Genomic DNA, 14382 nt, shown 5'->3' on the forward strand with positions numbered 1-14382 from the left:
CCAAAGATCATCCAGAGTGAGGTAACCCAGAAACAGAAAGACACATGTATAAGCTCACTTATAAGTGGAAATTAGCCATATAAAATAGGATAAAAATACTATAGTCCTATAGTCCTAAAGAAGCTAAACAACAAAGAGGAAGACGCTTAATTCTTATTCAAAAGGGCAAACATAGTAAACATTGGAAGGAGGAGAAGACAAGGAACAGGACAGGATCCTTCCATAGAGAACCTCTGAAAGACCCTACCAACCAGGGTATCGAAGGAGATACTGAGACTCATAGCCAGACTTTGAATTTTTGAAGGTCAGTGTGACAGGTAGTACAGCTACTAGAATGCACTGGAGTTTGGAGGGGACTGATAAATTGGATTAACATATAAAGATCCTAATTCATAAATGGAAGAAAGGAGGTATGTTACGCTGGAGAGATTTTACACCTGTTCCAACAGGGAAAAAAAGACATATTCTCCATCCAAATTAATAAAACTCAGATTTGAAAGAGGGAAATATCCTATGATTCTTGGCTACAGACAGAAAGAAATCAAGAGGAAAAACAATCAGATAACTTATATTGCTGACTCCACTATTTGGGAACAACTTTGAGATTGGCTGAGACATGAATATTTTTGTGTAGCTAATAAATCCTGTTGCCTACAGAATCTTCATGAGTTTTTAGTGATGCCATCCTTCCACATGATATGGATGGAGATTTATTTTGCATTTTGGTCACACTCCAAACTAGTTTATATTAAAAAAATAGATGTTTGTCTCTTGCTCAATGAAAAAAAAGTTCTTTAACTCATCTTTGCACATCCCCATGAATATGCAATTACAAAACTACATATTACTTGTATGAGCTTATATGTTTAAAGAACAAAAGGACAAACACAAATAGAATGAAGACAGATCTGACAAGACTCAACCTCAGGGAAGCTGAGATACATTTATTCCAGCATCCTGCATGACCCAGCCTCAGACTGCTTCAGTTGCTCTTCTATCAAAGCTTGCTTCCAGGATAGCTTCAAAAAAAGCTGCTGATTTGAACTTGCCCAGCTTTTCAGAATTTTCCAAATAGTACTTCATTTAAGCCTGCATTTTCTCAGTATTTTGAGACTGGACAACAAATATTATTGTGCTTAACCATTTTCCTCATTTTCCTTTGGGACCCCCAAAAGCCATCCCATGCCCCAAATCAGCAGGGAGCAATCTCAAGGAAGAACAGGATTCCATTCCCTTAGGTTGGGAAAGGTAGAATTTGGTTTTTCTATTGGATAATGGATGTTTGTCAAAGCTCCACAAGGACCAAATATATCTGGGCACAGGGTCTTTTCTGAGACTGACATTCAACCAAGGACCATGTATGGATATAACCTAGAACCTCCACTCAGATGTAGCCTGTGTTAGCTCAGTAACCAATTGGTTTCCCAAAGTGAGAGGAACAAGGACTATTTTTAACAGGAACTCAATGCCTGGCTCTTTGGCCTCCCCACCCCCCAAGGGAGGAGCAGTCCTGTTAGGCCACAGAGGAGGGCTTTGCAGCCAGTCCTGAAGATACCTGATAAAACAGGATCAGATGAATGGGGAGGAGGTCCCCCCCCCATCAGTGGACTTGGAAAGGGGCACAGTGGAGATGAGGGAGGGAGGGAGGGAGGGACTGGGAGGGAATGAGGGATCGGGACACAGCTGGGATACAGAGTTAATAAAATGTAACTGATAAGAAAAAAATAAAATTAAAAAAAAAAGATGTTATGCATTATTAGTTGTCTTAGTCAGAGAGAAAATAAGGTATAGGAACTCAGACTCAGGGGTTTCCTTCTTTCTCTCTTTCTTTCTTAGGGAAAGGGAAAGGGGTTGAGAACAAAACGGGGGACTATAATACTGTCATATAAAATAATATGGGAATAATAGGAGAAAAAGCATAGATTATTGAATCTACTTTCCAACTTAGAACTATTGTTATTTTCAGATAAGGATATTTTTGATGTATTGGTATAGACTTTTGTATATTTATTCAGAAATAAGGTTATTTCTTTATGTTAGTAAAGATTATTGTATATTGATACAAATTTAATGTTATTTAGATACACATATGTATATATGTTTCAACTCTTATGTAAGTTCCTTAATGGGAACAGGGACTGTCTTTGACATGAACTGCTCTTTGATCACCTTCCCCTCAGAAGGGTGCAGCCTTTCCAGGCCACAGTGGAAGAAAATGCAGTCATTGCTAATGAGACCTGATAGACTAGGATCAGAAGGAAGGAGAGGAAGACCTCCCCTATTAGTGAAGGGGGGAGGGCCATGGGTGGAGAAGAGGGAGAGAGGGTATGATTGGGAGGGGGGAAGGGAGAGAGCTACAAGTGGGATACAAAGTGAATAAACTGTAATTAATAAAACTAAAATAAAAAAGATATTGGGCCTATACAACTATACAAATTGAATAAATTTTAATAAATGAGAATAATACAAAATACACTGTTCACTATCAGTCCTTTCATAAGCTGGTATTAAAACTGTTTAGGATAGTTAAAAATGCAAGTTAATAGTCAATCACACTCATGATAATGTCAGATACTATTATACCTTACCACAAAAACATACATCTTAGGTTGAACAGATAGTAAAAAGCTAGAAACAATGTTTGCCAATTTAGATATACTATCGACTATAATCTTCCAATCTTACAATTATAGTTATAATCTTACAATTATAATCTAATTATAATCTTACAATTAATCTTAGTTGTTTAGGAGCTAAGAAGATATTTTTAGATAAGTAATACTTGTAAGGATAAAAAGAGATTTAGTGGAAGCTGGAGAAATAGCTCACCAGTTAAGATTCACTTGCTGCTCGTTCAGAGATCCTGAGTTCAATTCTCAGCATCCACATGGCAGCAAACAACTTTCTATAATTTCAGTTCTGGGAGGTGAGCACCCTCACAAATACATACATGCATGCAAAATGCCAATGCAATTACATAAAAAAGTAATAAATATAAAATTTTAAAAACAATGATTTAGGTACACCTAAATTAGGTACACTCTGTGTACACCAAGATAAAAGAATGGTAGAATACTTTCTCCTAAGTTACTAAATGAGTATGAACTGGACATTATGAGAACCATTATGAGAACTATTAGGTAACTATTAGGTAATTGTAAATCTTACCTAATAGTTCTCATAATGGTTTCATAATTATTATTATTGTATATTAGTTTATTATTGAGCCTTTTATTCAACTAGAAAGAGGATATGTAGAAGGAATATCTTGTGTTTTGAATGGATGTAGCACATGTCAATAATAAATCTGATGGCCTATAGCTTAGACAGGAAATTGAAGGTGGGGCATTTGATAGACAGAAGGGATTCTGAGAAAGAGCCAGGCATGATAGATTTCAGCCAAATAGATGTGAAGAAGACAGAACCCATGGTACCTGAGCACAGGTAATCAGTCACGTGGCAAAACGTAGATTAATATAATGGGTTATTTTAAGTTATATTTAAGTCAGAGAAGAGTCCATCGATATAGCCCATATATATATATATATATATATATATATATATATATTATATGGCAGCCACACATATATAATATATTATATATATGTATATGTAGCTCTTTGTAAATTATACATTTTGAGTCTCATCAGTCATTATTCTGGGAACAAGGGACAAGAGTAAAAACTTCATACAACAAATAGTTTCTGTTTTGGAAGATGCTAGCTCTGCACTGTTTGTTTACTCAGGTAAATTTATCCTACTCAGGTCACTGATGAAGCTGAAGACTAGATAGTTATAGTCGTACCATTTTTCTTGTTATTAGATACAAAAAGCCATAAAGAGGTGTAAGTTTATAAAAGCATAAATGCCTAAGTTGTGAAGGATCTAAGAAAGTGTTTTAAGGTCCAACAAGACATTTTAAAGGTGGTAAATGAAAGCTATGATAAGAGAGTGACTTAATATTCATAACCGTAGCAAACTTACAGTTAAGAAGTAGCAACAAAACAATTTTATGGTTGGCAGTCACCATGGCATGAAGAGTGGGGGGGTTGTCACAGCATTAGAAAGGTTGAGAAGAAACCATTGATCTAGAAGGAGCCCTTGCATTTTTCTAGACTTTTTTCTAGAAATGTTGTGACTCAGTCTTAGAGAGTAAGTAACCATATTTATGCAAAATGGAGACTCACTTTATACAGAGTTATTTAAACCATAGTTTTTTCAAATTTATTTATTTATTATTAATTACATTCTATTCATTTTATATCCCAGCAGTACCCTCTGCCCTCCCTTGTCCCCTCCCAACAGCAATCTCCCTTCCTCATACTCTTTCATGCCCCTCCCCATTTCCATTGATATAGAAACTCCACCTCATTTTCCCTCTGACCACAGCCTATCAGGTCTCATGAGGACTGGCTGCATTGTCTTCCTCTGTGGCTTGGTAAGGCTGATCCCCACTCAGGGGGAGGTGATTAAAGAGCCAGCCACTGAGTTCATATCAGAGAGAGTCCCTGTTCCCATTACTAGGGTACCCACTTGGACACTGAGCTACCATGGGCTTCAGCTGTGCAGGGTTGTAAGTTATCTCCACACATGGTCCTTGGTTGGAGTATCAGTCTCAGAAAAGACCCTGGGGCACAGATGTTTTGGTTCCATTGCTCTCCTTGTGGATATCCTGTTCCCTCCAGGTCTTTCTATCGCCGCATTTTTTTCATAAGATTTCTTGCCCTCTGTCCAAAGTTTGGCTATGAGTCTCAGCATCTGCTTTAATACCCTGAAGGTAGAGACTTTCAGAGGTCCTCTGTAGTAGACTCCTGTCTTGTTCCTTGTTTTTGCCCTCTTCTGATGTCCATCCTATTGGCCTTTCTGAATGAGTATATAAGTGGTGCTATTGGCCATAGAGCCTTGTGGAAGGGGGCTGGCTTGTTCTAGTTTTAGAGAAGAGAAATTGGAGAGGTGGATTAGGGCTGAGGGGCCAAAATAGTTCATAATCTGCTGATCTTTGGACTTCAGCTCACACAGTTAATGAAGATTCAGTTTCTTTTTGGAGCTGTGAGGACCAAGGCCAATCAAAAGCAGCAGCATTTATTTCTCCATGATATGTGGAGACTGTCCCAGTAAAGCTCTTGTCTCAGAAGCCCTCCCTCAAAGAAGCACCTTACTCTTCTTTTAATATAATTTTTCTTCACAATTTATTTATTATATATCCCAACTGATGCCTCCTTCCTCAACTACCCCGGTCCTACTCTCCTCCTTCTTTCCCCCATCCCCTTCCCCTAGTCCACTGAAAGGGGGAGTTCTCCACTATTGCCCATAGCTTGTTAATTCTCATCAGGACTGCCTGGATCCTTTTCCTCTGTGGCCTGGCAAGACCGCATCATCAGGGGAGAGTGATCAAAGAACAGTCAACTGAGTTCATGCTAGAGGCAGCCCCTAATCTCCTCACTCAGAGATCCACATGGAGACTGAGCTTCTGAATCCTGTCCTCAATCCTATAGCACATCTTTTATTTCATCTCCTCAAGCTCAGTCCTCCTTAGAATGATCCTTAAAGTCATACTTACACTTATCTCCAGTACAAATCCAATAGATTTTGCCTTTACTACTCACAGATTCTTTGCTGTTGTCCTCCTCCTGAAAATAATTTAAATTTATTCTGGATGGTTTCCTTCCAACCTTAGACATACATATTCTTACCTTCCTCATCTGAAACTGCATTGCAGTGCTTTGCCCTTTTATGTCATGTTCAGTTGGTGAGTGTAGTGAACTTTTTTGAATAGTTGACAATGTTTAAACATGTGGTGGGCAGTTCTCTAGATTAACATGATATCATTATTTGCTGATGCCCCTCCTCTGTTTCTTTTTGTCCTCTAAAGTGTTAGTGACTCTGAAAATCTCCCCCATGCTTTTTACCTTCTCTTCTTATAGCTTTACCTCTAGAGACCTCATTACTTCTCACCGCACAGCACTACTGATGACTCCGTGTTCTGCGTATATGTGTTTGACTACAGTGTAGAGAATCAATTGCTTCTCTTCTTGCTCTGGGTTTTCTTGTTTTTGTCACTATTCTGATGTGAGCTCTTATGAGAGGACTGCCTTGATGTTGCAATAAACACCTACTTCCTAAATGTGTAATTACCTTATTCGCTTTTTTTAAAAGGTTGTCTCATCACCTGTCTTGTTTTCTTGTTTATTTCTTTGGGTTTGTTTATATGTTTGTTTTTATTCTAAATGAATGTTTCAGGAGAGAGGTACACTACAATAGCTTAGAATACAAATTTCAAAGCAAGCTGCTTAAGTTTGAATTTCAACCTTCTCACATACAATATTTTGAATTTGGACAGGTTACTAAATTCTGTATCTTATTCCACGTTTATTTAATGAGGATAAACCTAAGGCTGTTATTTATCATTAAATATCAAGTACCTTCTCTTTTCAGTGCTTTTCTAGATGTAGGAGAAGCAAAAGGCCACAGAGAGTTGTCAATTGATAATAAATATGAGAAGAAAATGAAGTGGAAAGAACATAAAAATTTAGCTCAGTTAAGATGCTTCATAATGGAAGCTAAGGCTGAGGATCTGGCTTGCTTCCATGTATGTGGACCTATCTGCATTGCCCACATGGCACGCCTGGGTTGGCTACCCAGAGGCTATTTAAGCTGTGGGCTGGCTTTCCCCAGGGTCCGAGGGTTGTTCAAGGTTCCTGAATAAACTGCATTGAAAAAAAAAAGAAAGAAAACCAGACCATAAGAAAAAAAAGAAGAAACTCACTAATCTAAAGTAAAACCCAGCTTCTTGATATGTTTAGAGATGTGTAATTCAGAACATAGCTGTTGGCTGCTGCTGTTGCTTGTTGTTTAATTCATCTATGGAGCTTAGACTTCAAGGTTACAAACTTCATTTTTTTTTCAAACTTACACATCAGTAGAGCAAGAAATAAACTATATGCATCAATATCAAAAACTGTCAGCATTTCACTATGTGGCTTCATCTATAGACTTCCTCCTGCTTAACTCTCAAAGTAAGTTTCAGCAACACTGAGCATGCTTTCTTATAGAATCCAGTTTATCAGCCCAGGTATGCCATAATTCACAATGGGATGGACTCTTACCTATCAGCCACAAATAAAGAAAATTTCCTACAGCCAGAAAAAAAAAAGATGCTTCATAATGGATCACAATGAGGGCTCCCTCACAAGAAAGCCCACATGGAGCCTTTAGGTATCTCTAAGCAGAGAATACTACTAAAGGCATTCTCTCATCTTCACCCATGCTTCCTTTTCCTTCCTTTGTTTTTTTAAGTAGAGAAAAGAATAATTGGATAAACTTCAAGAATGTGATACTTGTAATTTATATGTATGTGATGATTAATTCTATGTGATAGCTTGACTAATAGGAATCCAGATATTTTGTCTCCATTATTCTGGTTGTTTTACCTAAGGAATTTTTGAATGATATTAGCATGTGAAATAGAAGTCATTGGTATTAAATTAGACTAACATTTAAATTTATTTTAACATTTATTTATTCATTTTGTGGAATTGAAACATATGTCATGACATGCATGTTGTAGTTAGAGAACCAACCTGTGGGAGTTGGTTCTCTTCTTCCACCACATGAGTTCTAGAGATGACATTTAGGTCCTCAGGTTTTAACAATGAGTTTTTCTCCAGCCCTAGATCAACAGTTTAATCATTAGGATAGAGTAAGTCACTATCTTACTCTATAAATTTCATTCAAACCACCAAATAGCTTAATAAAACTTCTAAAATAATTTTTTCTTACAAAAATATAAAATTCTCAAGAAGCCTGCCTTCAGACCTGACCTGAATCATTGGCTTTCCTGGATACTCTTCATTGGCTTTTTAGACTATAACTGGAATACCAAGTTGTTTTTTGTTGTTGTTGTTTCTGAGTCTCAAGTGAATCCATCAGTTTACTCTATAAGTTGGGACACACCAGTGCTTATAATTACATGAGTCAGTTCCTTATATGAAATGTTTCCCACCCTTTCATTTGTGTTTCTCTGGAGAATCCTGATAAATACAACAAAGTAAAAAGTAACTGACAAACAAAAAGAGACATATCGGCTCTTCTTATCAAGATATAAATACCAGCCCAGGATCAGATGGTTTCAGTGCAGAATTCTACCAGACCTTCAAAGAAGAGCTAATTCCAGTTCACTTCAAACTATTCAACAAAATAGAAACAAAGGAAATACTACTAAACTCATTCTATGAAGTCACAGTCACCTTGGTACATAACACTCACAAACACCCAACAAAGACAGAGAATTTCAGGCCAAGCTCCCTTATGAACATTGATGCAAAAATTCTCAACAAAATACTTGCAAACCGAATACAAGAACACATCAGAGATATGATCTACTATGACAAAGTAGGTTTCATCCCGGGTATACAGGGATGGTTCAATATACAGAAATCCATGTATGTTCCACCATATTAACAAACTGAAAGAAAAAAAATACATGATAATCTCCTTAGACGCTGAAAAAGCATTTGACATAATCCAACATCCAATAATGTTTAAAGTATGAGAGAGATCAGGGATACAAGGCACATATCTAAACATAGTAAAGGCAATATACAGCAAGCCTATAGCCAACATCAAACTAAATGGAGAGAAACTTAAATCAATCCAACTGAAATCAGGGACAAGGCAAGGCTGCCCACTCTCTCCATATCTTTTCAACAAAGTTCTGGAAGTCCTTGCTAGAGCAATAAAACAGTTGAAGGAGATCAAGGAGTTACAAATTGGAAAGGAAGAAGTCAAAGTAACACTATTCACAGATGATATAGTAGTATACATGAGTGACCCCAAAATCTCTACCAGAGAACTCCTACAGCTGATAAACACCTTCAGCAAAGTGGCCAGATAAAAAAAATCAACTAAAAAAAAACAAAAACAAAAACCAAAAAAAAACAAAACATCAGTAGCCTTCCTGTATACAATAGACAAAAGGGCTGAGAAAGAAATTAGGGAAACAACACCCTTCACAATAGAAACAAATGACATAAAGTACCTGGTGTAACCCGAACCAACCAAGTCAAAACTTCTATGAAAAAAAATTCCAATCTCTGAAGAAAGAATTAGAAGAAGATATCAGAACATAGAAAGATCTCCCATGCTCATGGCTTGGCAGGATTAACATAGTAAAAATGGCCATCTTACCAAAAGCAATCTACAGATTCGATGCAATTGCCATCAAATTACCAACAATTTTTTTTTACAGATTTTGAAAGAAAAATTCTCAACTTCATATGGAATAACAAGAAACCCAGAATTGCTAATACAATCCTCTACAATAAAAAATCTTCATTTCTGTTCTTATGCTGTACTATAGAGCAACGGTAATAAAAACTGCATAGTACCGGTGTAGAAACAGAATGGTGGATAAATGGAACTGAAAAGAAGACCCAGAAATAAACCCACACACTTTGGACATCTGATCTTTGACAAAGATGCCAAAACCATACAATGGAAATAAAGATAGCATCTTCAACAAATGGTGATGGTCTAACTGGATATCTACATGTAGAAAAATGAAAATAGATCCATACTTATCCCCCTGCACAAAACTCAAGTCCAAATGGATCAAAGACCTCAACATAAAACCAGACACATTAAATCAGTTAGAAGAAAAAGTGGGGAAGACCCTAGAACTCATTGGTACAGGAGACAACTTCCTGAAGAGAACACCAATAGTACAGGCTCTAAGAGCAACAATCAATAAATGGAACCTCATGAAACTAAAAACCTTCTGTAAAGCAAAGGACACTGTCATCAAAACAAAATGAATGCCTACAGATTGGGAAAGAATCTTCACCAATCCTTTATCTGATAGAGGGCTAATATCCAGTGTATATATAAAGAACTAAAGAAGCTGAAAAGCAACAAACCAAGTAATCCAATTAAAAAAATGGGGAACAGAGCTGAACAGAGAATTCTTAACAGAGGAATATTGAATGGCAGAGAAACACTTAAAGAAATGCTCAACCTCATTAGCCATCAGGGAAATGCAAATCAAAACAACCCTGAGATTTCGCCTTACACCCATCAGAATGGCCAAGATCAAAAACTCAACTGACAACAGATGCTGGAGAGGTTGTCTACAAAGAGGAACCCTCCTCCACTGCTGGTGGGAATGTAAACTTGTACAACCACTCTGGAAATCCATCTGGGCTTTCTCAGACAACTAGGAATAGGGCTTCCTCAAGATCCAGCCATACCACTCTTAGGCATATATCCAAAAGAAGCTCAAGTACACAACAAGGACATATGTTCAAAAATGTTTGTAGCAGCTTTATTTGTAATAGCCAGAAGCTGGAAACAGCCCAGATGCCCCTCAACTGAAGAATGAATACAGAAATTGTGGTACATCTACACAATGGAATATTACTCAGCAATGAAAAACAACGAAATCATGAAATTTGCAGGTAAATGATGGAAACTGGAAAGGATCATCCTGAGTGAGCTGTCCCAGAAGCAGAAAGACACACACATTATATGCTCACTCATATAGAAATATAATATGGAATAAACCTACTAAAATTTCTACATCTGAAGAAACAAATTAAGAGGGAGGACCCTGACTAAAATGCTCAATCCCCATCCCGAAAGACAAAGAGGATGGACATCAGAAGAAGAAGAAAACAGGAAACAAGTTAGAAACCTGCCACAGAGGGCCTCTGAAAGGCTTAGCCCTGCAGACTATCAAAGCAGATGCTGAGACTTATGGCCAACTGTTGGGCAGAGTGCATGAAATCTTATGAAAGAAGTGGGAAATAGTAAGATCTGGAGAGGACAGGAACTCCACAAAGAGAGCAACAGAACCAGAAAATTTGAACACAGGGGTCATTCCAGAGACTCATACTCCAATCATGTACCATGCATGGAGATAAACTAGAACGCCTGCACAGATGTATCCCATGGCAGTTCAGTGTCCAAGTGGGTTCCATAGTAATGGGAAGAGGGACTGCCTATGACATGAACTGATTGGCCTGTTCTTTGATCACCTTCCCCCAAGGGGGGAGTAGCCTTACCAGGCCACAGAAGATGACAATGCAGCCAGTCCTGATGAGATCTGATAGACTAAGATCAGAAGGAAGGAGATGGGGACCTCCCTTATCAGTGGACTTGGGGAGGGGCATTCGTGAAGAAGGGGGAGGGAAGGTAGGATTAGGAGGGAGGGGTTTATGGTGGAATACAAAGTGAATAAAGTATAATCAATAAAAGTTTAAAAATGATATAAATACCAATCATTTATTCCTCAATATGGCTCCTAGGCCAATAACATTATGCTTACCTAATTCATTAATATCCCTGAGCTCTACATTCTGAAACAATGCCTGTGTCACATAGTCCCTGTCCATTCTTCCAAACTCTGCTTACCATAAAGGTATGTGACTTTTTGGTTATTTACTGTGCTTCAATATGAAATGAAAGCTCTTTGGGAGTAGATACTGATTTGAGTCACTGTTATATCCCTAGCACCAATTCTGTATTATACATGATAATAACTAAATAAATATTTATTGTTGAATAAATTATTAGATAAAAAATACTTTAATGAAAGTACTATTAAATTACCTTCTATGAGCGACATTTGAAACTAGTTGACCTACCATTTTATCTCCAGTATACAAATAGAGGAGTACATTTTGAGTCTTGGACTGTCACATTTTAATACAGATATAAAAGCCAAGTTTTTGGAATGGTCATGTGTTGGTATAATGTTCTTTTAAAATGTATATGCGTTACCCTTATAATTCAAATGCTGGTTTCCCCACCCCCATCTCTCTGGTTTCAATCTGGATATTGCATTGTGATACTCACTATAAGCATCCTGTCTCAACTCTTGTGTAAACAGGACACAAATAAAGCAACTAGATACAATGTTGTGCAATGGGAGGAGCCAGAGGACAGGAAAGAGGGGAGAAGCTAGAGAACAGGAAGGGGCAAGAAGGAGGAGGAGCTCGAGGAGAGGAGAGCAGGAGGAGAGTAGAGCGGGAGGAGAGAGCTTGGAGGACTTGGAGCAGAACCAGACCTAAGATTTCACAAAAAGCAAGTATAACGTGGGAAATCTAAGTGTTAAGAAACTGAGGGCTTGGAGGTTTAGGAGGGAGTAAATATTGCCCAGCATTGTTTTCTAGGTTAACTAAAACCCAGTCTCTGTGTGGTGATTTGGTTATACAGCTGCTGAGGATTAACAGCAGCCTTATCAGAAGTTAAACCCATAGTAAATTTTAATAACCGCGTACAACAGCCATGCCACAGCTGTGCACCAATGGCATAGTTGTACACTTTGAGCTAGTAGTTGGAGTAGGAATATGTCCTGATTGTGGGACACAGCTTGCTATTTCTTTTCTCTCAGAATTGAAGAATCTCATTTCAGGCACAATTTCATTAAAAGCATTGATGTATGGATTGTTAGAAAATATTTTTTTGTGCACTCAGGTTCATTTTGCTTATGATAATCCTTGCCGAACTTTAAGCCAAGCAGACTGAAATTGTTATTGCCATCCTGAAATGTGATTACACCAGTTGCAGAAATTAAACTCTATTAATCTCTGTATGTTGACACAGAAAATGCTAAAACAAAACAACAACAAAAACAAAAGCACATAGCATAATATTGAATGAATAAAAATCTATCTAAAAACAGTTACCCTCTTAATTACTTTCTTTTGCTAATTGTATCTCTCCAGTTTTTAAGAGAAGGTGCATCAACAGTGCAAAGAATAAGGATCAAAAAATAAATCAAAGATCAAAGAATAAGGACTCCAAAGGCAAAATGAGGTAAAGTGGATGACCACTCACTACTTGCTGGCTGATGGTTTTGGGCAAATCATTAAGTTTCAACAAGATGAGCTTGGGAGACTTGATGCACAGTACTCCCATGAGACTGTCTGGAGGTTTACTGAGGTAACCTTTATAGAGAACAGCATGGTATTTAACATGTCAGATGATATAAATGACATTCCTGGCCATTGTCTGCTGGGCTTTGACATATTATAAAATTGTTCTCAGGAGTGAGGCAAGGCAATGAATACTAATGAGTAATATTCTTTGAACATATGTGGTCCACGTTATGCTTGGACATGATTTTGCTCATATCACATGTTATAGTAACTTATTTGTTCTAATAATTTCTTTTTTTTATTTTTATGAATTAGACTTTATTCACTTTGTATCTCCCCATAAACCCCACCCTCATCCCCTCCTAATCCCACCTTTCCTCCCCCTTTTTCCCCCAAGCCCCTCCCCAAGTCCACTGATAGAGGAGGTCCCTCTCTCCTACTTTCTGATCTTAGTTGATCAGATCTCATAAGGAGTTGCTGCATTGTCTTCCTCTGTGACCTGGTTGCTCCCCCCTCAGAGGGAAGTGATCAAAGAGCAGGCCAATCAGTCCATGTCATCAGCGGTCCCTGTTCTCATTACTAGGGAACCCACTTGGACACTGAACTTCTATGGGCTACATCTGTGCAGGGGTAATAGGTTATCTCCATGCATGGTACTTGGTTGGAGTATCAGTCTCTGGAAAGACACCTGTGTTCAAACCAGAGTATAGTTTTCTTCATAGAGGATTCTCTTCATTGCCATGTGACCTTTAGCTCTGATTATCATATTATCTTACATGTAATTCATCCATGTCTATTTCATTGACTATAAACACATTCTCATTTTTTGCAATATAAAAAATGAAGACAAATAAGTTTTATGCCTCCTGTTCTTTCTAAACATTCCAAAGTTGAAATGGTTCATTCATTATTCATTTTGTAGTTTTCTCTAAGAACTAAGACGCTTCTTTTTATTGTACTAAATATACTCAATACACCATCCTATTTGCATCTTATTCTACATGTACACTTTTCTTTTTTTTTCTTTTTTATTTTTTTTATCAGTTACATTTTATTAACTCTGTATCCCAGCCGTGTCCCGATCCCTTATTTCCTCCCAGTCCCTCCCACCCTCCCTCATCTCCACCATGCCCCTTTCCAAGTCCACTGATAGGGGGGACCTCCTCCCCATTCATCTGATCCTGTTTTATCAGGTATCTTCAGGACTGGCTGCAAAGCCCTCCTCTGTGGCCTAACAGGACTGCTCCTCCCTGCGGGGGTGGGGAGACCAAAGAGCCAGTCATTGAGTTCCTGTTAGAAATAGTCCCTGTTCCCTTCACTTTGGGAAACCAATTGGTTACTGAGCTACAACAGGCTACATCTGAGTGGAGGTTGTAGGTTATATCCATACATGGTCCTTGGTTGAATGTCAGTCTCAGAAAAGACCCTGTGCCCAGATATATTTGGTCCTTGTGGAGCTCCTATCCTTTCCCCATCAGACTAACTCCCCTTCTTTCTTATGATTCCC

The sequence above is a fragment of the Meriones unguiculatus genome, chromosome 10 (assembly GCF_030254825.1).
Source record: "Meriones unguiculatus strain TT.TT164.6M chromosome 10, Bangor_MerUng_6.1, whole genome shotgun sequence".
Classification (NCBI taxonomy): Eukaryota; Metazoa; Chordata; class Mammalia; order Rodentia; family Muridae; genus Meriones; species Meriones unguiculatus.